Here is an 8,969-nt window from a genome sequence, read left to right on the forward strand (position 1 = left end):
GCTGTGTAACTCACAGTTACACAGTTCCTTCTGTGTAAATATGAAATTTCTCATCATAAAAAGTTTTAAAAAATTATAAGAATCAGATCAAGTTGCTTGGCCAGGCCCTGGCAGAGAAAATCAAGGGAAGGTCAGGCCCCAAGGAAGTCATGTGCTCAAGGGTTCGGGCTTCAGTGCTTTAAGATTTGACTTAAAAAAAAAGAAAGAAAGAAAGAATAGGAAAAAAAAAAAAAGAACATTTGGGAATAAAGAATAAGAAAAATCATGTGTGTGCTCAAGCAGCTAAAAAAAAAAGGCACAAAGGAATGAGTTGTTCCCTCAGGGTTTTATATTCTCTTGCCAGATCCTTTAATTACGCTTCTATTCTTTTTTCCCAAATTTAATTTTCCCCCAGACTTAAATAAAGAGCAGATGATGTTTCGTAGAAGGCTTAGTAGAGTGGCCGTTCAGAAGTTATTTCTGTCCGGATGCATGTCCTGGCTTGATCTCCAATTCACTGTGTGATCTTGGGTTATTATTTACCTCCTAGGAGGTTCACTTTTTCCAACTGTAACAGAGAAATTAGAACATTTGTCACCAAATGGCCTCCCAAGAAACTGCAAAAGAAGGCAAGGTGATATCCAGGAAGGTACTTAGAACACTTCCAAAGAGGAATGTCTCAAGCTGGAAGATATTATGATCACAGCACTCCTCAGAATCACCTGGGTTGTGGGTGGCTACAGTCTATGGCCCTCTACTGCCCAGGAATTAAAACTGGAAGGACTTTAGTGATTCTAGATGGATCCTGCCTGGAATGGGACCCCAGGTCTTTTGAAACTGACACTCTTTCCACGTCTCCAGGATGCCTCCTGGTTGGTCTGGTAAGTTTGACACAGCCTTCATCCCATAAGGTGTTATCAGTTGGCTCTGATGTAAAAAAGAGATGGGGTCAGTCTTGATCATCCATGCTAAGGGGCAAAGCATAATCTCACAGAACAGGTAATCTCAAGGAGTGTGGGTCATTTTAATTCAGCATTGCAATTAAAAAAAAAGTTTTACTTTCTCAATTTTGTTTTGCTTGAGCTGAACTTTATAAGATGGAAGGGAGAGGTGGCCCAGACAGACGCTGGGTGGTGGGAGGGAGGCTATCTGGAGTTGAACCTGGCTCAAGGTTCTCTCTCTGCTGTCATTTGTGAAGATGTCAAGACACATCTAACAACCTGGTCTCCAGTTTCTTTTAACAAAAGGATGCCATTGACCATCAAGTGTCCATTTAATCATTCATTCATTCACTTATAATAAGCATAAGAATAAGCATGTTCTAAGTAGATCTTATGCGTCAAGAACCTCTCAAGGATCAACAGTACAGAGATTAGTATCCTGCCTTTACCTTGAGGGTTGTTGTGGGGATCAGATGAGCATAATGCAGTGTGATTAATAACTGTCACAGTGGAATTCCTGTGGAGAATGTGAAGAAGGAGCCCTTTCTAAACCCATCAGAGTCAGAAAAGACTTTCAGGAAGAGGTAACACTTGAATTTGGACTTGAGGGGTGGATGGAGGAAGGTGAAAGCAGGGAGGGCATCCAGGAAGATGGAACAGCATGTGTAGAGGCATGGAGGCACGATAAATCAGTAGAAGATTTGAAGAATAACAAGCCTCTTGATTGGCTGGAGGGTACCTGGGAGTGGGAAGAGGTGAGTCCACACAGGTTAGTAGATACCAGAGCCAGCACTAAGCTTATCTGGAAGAAGAGGAACTATATTAGAGAATCAGACCAGAGTCTCATTTTAGAAAGAGCACTCAGGTAGAAATGTAGTCTATATGAGAGGTGTGTGAGATGGACTGAGTGAGGTGGATGGGGTGCATGAGATGGGGTGGATGGGGTGGGTGGGGTAGATGGGATGGGGTGGATGAGGGAGATGGGGTGGTTGGCATGGGGTGGATGGCATGGAGGGGATGAGGTGGGGGAGATGAGGCAGATGGAGTGGGGCAGGTGAGATAAGGTGGATGGGGTGGGGTGGATGATACTGACTTTGAAGTGGGCATGGGACATCCATGTGAAAATAGTCAGTGGGCAAATGGGTTTAAGAACTTGGGAGACAGGAGAGTGTGACGCTAGAGACCCTCACTATGCATGTAGGTGAGGTCACTGAGAATTCGAGGGCTGAGGAGAACCCTGCGGAACCAATATTTAAGGACCAGTAGAGGGGGAGGAGCTGGGGGAAAAAAAGACTCAGACCAGAAATTTTGGGAGGTTGGGGGGAAACCAGGACACAACAATGTCAGGGAGGCCAGGACTGGGGAGATAGAAGGGAGAGTAGACGTACCAGCAAGTTCCTCAGAGAGGATAAGAACGATACAGGCCCTAAGACGGGGCCAGGGAAGACCTGGTTGGTAGCGCAAGCACCCTGTGGCAGATGCACCTGGACAAGAATCCAAGTTGGGTGTAGGGCCACCATTCACACAGGATGAACAGAACTGAGCAGAAGAGCAATCTGCCTGCACCCCTTTGCCCTAACTCATAGCCAAGGGCTCTTGCATAATCTTCCGGGCACCTCTGATGAAGAATTGCTGGGAATGGAATTCAGCACTGAGGGACTGGCAGGTCCTGTGTTAGGTGCTTGATGCAAGTAATCTCACCATAGCTCTTTGAGGCTGAGAGCACAAGCCTCCCTTCCAAAATGATGAAATCAAGGCTCAGCACAGCCAAATCACTTACCACTCCATTGGTTGCCAGGTCACAACCTCCAAAACACATCAGTGAAGAACCACAACAGTGCATAGCATCTGTGGAGAGCCAGCCTTTTATCTCTGACTGGCTCGAGGTCCTAAAGTTGATGAGTGAAGAAGAAAAACTTGGGCCAGATGTAGGGTACCATTCCTGCCACTGAGGCTCCACATGAATAAGTTAAACCAATGTACAGGAGAGAGAAGGGCGGGAGAGAGAATGCACAAAGATGCTTTCTCTCAAAAGAGCCCAGGCCAGCCTAGAGAGGACTGAGAAGGGAGGGAGGTCAGGCAGGTGCCTTCGGCTCCCTACCAGTTACTAAGAAGAAAATCTCTCCTCTAAAACAGTTGGACAATTCAAGGCTGCTTAGGAATACACTGGTCCACTTTTTATCTTTAAGATTGGTGCTCATTTTTAAATAAACATTTATACAGTGTTCCACCAACTTCTTGAGGTTGGTCCTGTTACTATCATCTTGAATTTCCTTTTCCTTTTCTTTTTTTATCGTCTAAATTTTCAAAATAAACTGACTCAAGTCAAGTTGACCACGTCCTTTCCACTATTTAGGGGTCCAGTTCTCCTCATGTTTCAAAGTCCAGATGCTGGGATCTTTCTAACACCCAGAGATGAAAGATTCCAGAAGGAATTCCACCACTAATAACACCCCACACATGTGCCTGTGGACCATATGGTGGCTTCCAAGGCCTGTGTATCTACCATTCAGTATCTCTGGTAAAGAAAAGTTGTCCATGATGCTTGTTAAAGATGGGAAGGCGGACTTTATCTGCAGCGGGGGTGGGGAGACGGGGGCGGGCTACTGCAGTGGAGTTTTGGAGTAGGGGGTAGATTCAGTTCAACTCTGAATATAACCAGAACAAGTAGGGAATCCATAGCCAAGGAACAGTGAGAAATTAGTGAGGCAACATCAAGGCTAGGAAGTCTTACTGAAGTCAAGCCAAGGTTATATCACTGATGGAAAATGAGAAATTTCATTCGCTACTGAGAATAGGGGCATTTTCGCTGACTGACACAGCAGGATACTTGCTAAACTTGAACTAAATGGGCCAAGGACAGAGCTCAAGGTCAGGGACTGGTCAGAAAGAGGATTCAAGGAGCCTAACTCAAGTTTGGTTGAAGGAGAGAGTCTTTCTTACCCCTGTGGCCTCATAGCCAAGACTGCTCCCTGCTCACTCAAAATACTCAAGTCAGGGGTTTTCAGTGCCAGGCATTTACTGTGGCCTCTGCTGGAATGCCTTTGCCAGCAGGTGTCTCTGTGGCCAAGGTCCTTAGCCACACCTCCCCCTTCTCTGTGCAGCCTTCCCCAAGTGCCCTATTTATGAGCTCACATCCACACCGCTGCCCAGAATCTCCCCTGCCTTTTTCCTGATTGATTTTTCTCCACAGCACTTATTAAAACATACGAGATGTTTTACTTAGACATTTTATTTATAGTCTGTTTCCCCCCAGCAAGAATGTCAGTCCCATGAGGCAGGGATGTATAACCGTTTTGTTCACTGCTGTATCCCTAACAATCGGACCAGCATCTGGCACGTAGGAGGAGCTCATTCTTTGTTGAATGAACTGGACACCCAGATGAAGGTCTCCACAAATACCCTCAGATCTTGATTACCTACGTCAACGGGAAAGGATAATAATCCCCAACGACAGATGATCCATCCAACCAATTCATAATGTACTTCACCATGTGTTCTTTCAATTTTAATACAGTACCACAGGGATTCATTCAGATGAACCATGAAATAGTTGCCTTCCATAAGAATTCTATGGTGTTATGTGGCTGTGAGGGGTGGAACAAAGGAAAAGGAAGCCCAGAAATATTGGGACAAGGAAGCCCATCCAGGATTCAGAGTTTGCTGCAGAAAAATTCACGTGCATACAAGATCATCTTCCATATATATACACACAGGCTCCTATATAAGCATCCCTCGTCCCTCGGTGGGCACTGAATAGATACTCCAGTCTCCACACATCCCATGCAGCATTTCCGAGGGCACCTCCTGCTGTTCCTGAGCCTGCTCTACCCCCCCTTGCCACGTGCTGCTGCACATGCTCCTTCCTATGCTTGGAATGTTGTTCCCCGACCTTGTGTCCACCCACTGCCCCCTCACGTCTCCCCTCTGGGTAATTCCTCACTCACCCTTCAAGTGGAAGCTGAAATACGGCCTAGGGAGGACTCGGACTCCCCTGGGGAGAGTTAATCGCTTCCTCCTCCAATAATAGCATCCAATACAAACACTGTGATTATGTTGCATTATAATTGCTAATTTGTACCCAGTCTGTCCTTCTCCCCAGGAGACTGGAGGAGCCTGGAGGGCAGAGGCTTTACTCAGTACTGGATCCCTGGCCACTAACACATGTGTGACTCACTGCAGGACTGCGGTGAATGACTGAGGGGCTGGAGGCATCCCAGATGCTGCAAACGAGGAGGAAAACATCTTGGCCCAAACAGGGATTTCGCAGTCATCATTCCCTGCCTGGGAGGCGAGGTAAATTCTGCTTCAGAGGAACCTGACATGTTTAACACATGTCCTGCTGAACAGAGGGCTGTCATTCAGGCTGGCGGAGTATACATTTGAGGACACAATGGACCACAGGGTTCCTTTAAATAATGAGTTTCTTCAGTTTTCTCCAAAGCAAGAGCTGAATCAGACAGGGAATTCGGAGTCAGCCCGGCAGACTTTTGCACAAAGTAAGGCACCCCTGTGAATGGCTAGCTTGATCATCATCATGTTCTACTTGTCTGTACACACTGTCCCCTGAAGTTCACTGGCTATGGGCATCTGGATGGTGTCCAAAACCAGACCCACAAAAATTTACAAGGCCTCAAATCCAGATAAAGGGAGGAAAGACAGAGAATCAGAGCAACAGGCAGGGTTTTCAGTTTTTTGTTTGGTTTGGTTTTGTTTGCTTGGTTTTGCATTACAGCATCCCTAATGTCTAGACCGGCACATACCTGATACCCCCAAAATATCCGTTGAATGAATGTGTGACTAAGGGACTCTACCATATCACCAAGAATGAGAAGACATTATAGCACCGTAGTTAGAAATAACTCTTCAATGAGTTACCCACGAAGGATGGGTCTGGTGGGTGAGTCTCCCAAGAGGCATACTCACAGAACAGCAGATGGTGACCAATTGCTGTCCAAAGAGTGTGGGTCCAATTAACTACACTTTGGTCTGACTAAGTGGAGTACGCACATTTCCATCTGGACACAAAAGGAGAACTATCCAGTTTCCTTCTTTTCTCTTGTTTTCCATGTAGTGCTCAGCTTCTGTCTCAAGAAATAGTGAATATTTGAGGAATGTTTGCTACAAAGGGGAGAAAATCATTAGAACATCTGGGGTGACCGTATGTCTTAGGATAGCCTTGGCCATAGCTTGACCCAGGACCAGTTTTTATTTTCGTTTTTGAGAGAGAGTGCGCACAGGGGACAGAGGATTCAAAGCAGGCCCTGCACCGATAGCAGTAAGCCTGATGTGGGCTTGAACTCAAAAACTGTGAGCTCATGACCTGAACTGAAGTCAGATGCTCTACTGACTGAGCCACTCAGGTATCCCGACCCCGGACCACTTTTAAGAGCTAAAAGATCACAAGATATTTTCAAGTGCAACGAAACTCTTCCTTCAGGTTGATTTTGCATGAAAAATCTCTGCAGGTGGGCTATAACCATAACTTTTAAAGTCTGGCCATATGGGAAGAGGATTAACATTTATCCGGTGCCAATCATATGCCAGAATGCATAAACCAGACATTTTTGGTTGATTATTCAATCCTTATGACTGTGCTGTGAGGGAAGTGCTATACCCCTTTTGCAGATAGGAACTGAGGCTCGAAGGTAATCTGTAACTTGCCTAAACTCACCCAATCTGTCACAGGCTGGCTGATGAGTCCATGCCAACTCAACACACAGCTCCCAGATGGGCTTCAGAAAACACTCGTGACTTTAAGAGAACTAAATCCTCTTGATGAAAACATTTTCCTGACTTTTTCAGTGATGGACACATTTGGTGGGGCATACCAAGATCGGCCTGGCACAGAATGGCGAGAAGACCAGTGACCTCTCCGAGGAGATGAGGTAAGTGAGGCTCTAAAGCATATTTTCCCAAAGTCTTCTTAAGCCCAGCCAGTCTATTTGAGCTTAAGCCTTCTGCCTGCAGCGCAAGACTGAGGGATAATGAGCTGTGTAGGAAAATGGGAGGTGAACAGGCTCCTGATGAGAATAGCTTAACTCGCCTTGCAAAGAGGCTCGAGTGCACAGTGGCACTGTCTCTTGGAAAAATAACATCACTGATACATTGCAGAGATGTAGGTGGCAATGGCACAGAACGTAAGAACATGTTGGCACTATCTATTTAAAATAGCAAAAGCAGCAGAAAGGCATGAATGCAGTAATTCTAACCCTGTTAAAGGAAAAACATTCCTTCGGCCCTCCTGGGAAACTTTATTTGGCTTCACAAGGAGGGAGGTGAACCAGCCTCTTTGTGGTCAGTTTCATTTGGAGATAGTCCTATTCCACTCTTCATCTAATTGGCATAGAAGAGTAGACATAACCCAGAGACACCCAGTAAAAATGTGGAGGTTTGGAATGGGTTTTATTTTTAAGAGGTCTTCCCTTGGGTAGACTCATTAGGAAACCTTTAAACCAGGATCTGCACTCCTGAGAATGAAAATAGACTCCAGGCTTCCTGGGTTTTGTCCAGTTCTGCCGCTTACCTTGGACAAGGACACTCATTCATCTGTGCTTGTTTCCTCCTCTGTAAAATGGGGCTAATAAAATTATCTACCCATAAGGATTTTTATTTTATAAAGGTTAAAGGAGATAATCCATGCAAGCGAGCACAGTCCCCAATGTATGGGAAGCCCTCAACTGTTTATTATTACCTTACAGACCCAATCACAAATATGGACAAAGCTGTGGACTGAAGTCACTGCAGAACTGTTTATAATAAAAACTAGAAACAATCTAAAAATCCAAAATTGGGGTGCCTGGGTGACTCAGTCGGTTATGTGTCCGACTTTGGCTTAGGTCATGATATAGCAGTTTGTGGGTTCCAGCCTCATGTGGGGTTCCGTGCTGACAGCTCAGAGCCTGGAGCCTGCGTCAGATTCTGTGTCTCCCTCTCTCTCTCTGCCCCTCCCTCACTCACAGTCTGTCTCTCTCAAAAATGGATAATAAAAAAAGTTGTTTAAATAAAATAAAAATAAAAATCCCAAATTAAGTGAATGATTAAGCAACATAGGCTGCATATCCAGTTCAGGAAAAAACATGAAGCCATTGAAAATGCTGGCTATGAAAACTATATAATATTTCTTAAGTGTTTATGATAAAATAAGTGGAGAAAAAAAGCAGTATACAAAATCACATATATGGCATATTTACAACCATATAGAACAAAAGCCAAGTCCTATACATTGGGGGGAGATTTACAGGAAATACATGAAAATATATTAGGATGAGTGGACTCTGGGTAATTCAAAATTTTTCCATGCTCTGTTTTCCCAAGTGTTTTATGTATTTTCAGAGTAAAAATATACGAAATAATATTTAAAAGTTATGTTAAGGTTGCTGCTTTTTGACTTCCATCTACACTAAAGCTTAAGGGTTGCAAAACTGAGTGCTATTTTTTAAAATTTTATTAATATTTTCAGAAAAAGAGGACCTACGGGAAGTAAGGGAGGTAAAATAATTTTCCAGGCTTATAAATCATTGCTATAGTTGCTTCTCTGGAAGCTTCAATAAATAAGGTTGGAGTTTTTCCCTTATTTTGGACACACTATCTAATATTTCCATGACAATTTCTCATCCACTTTTTTGCTTGCTGGGAACATTCTAGCTGACCATTGGTCAGGGAAGCCAGTCAGACCAAGGGAGCTAGAAATAGTCAGCTCCAGACAGGCGGGGAGAGCCTGCTACAGTGTTCACGCCGGACAAGAGGTACTTGGTCCAAACCAGGTCTGTCCTAAACATACTTCATTGTCGTCTTTCTCCTCTGACCTCCCTCCCTCTCCCCCTTTTGCCCACTGCACCCCTCTGGGAAGCCCAGTGCTAGACCACAGTGGAGCAGAGGTGGAGGAGACTCAGCTTCTGCCTTGAGGGAGCCTAGCCCCAGGACCAGAAGGAGCAGACAAGCAAGCATAGCCCCAGCACATGACAGGAGCCGCTGTATCAGTGCTGTGCAGCCAAAGAGGAGGGCATCTGATGGCAGCTGGGAATGCGGAAATGTTTGCCAGAGTAG

The sequence above is a fragment of the Hyaena hyaena genome, unplaced genomic scaffold, assembly GCF_003009895.1.
Source record: "Hyaena hyaena isolate Hyena2069 unplaced genomic scaffold, ASM300989v1 scaffold_189, whole genome shotgun sequence".
Taxonomy (NCBI): domain Eukaryota; kingdom Metazoa; phylum Chordata; class Mammalia; order Carnivora; family Hyaenidae; genus Hyaena; species Hyaena hyaena.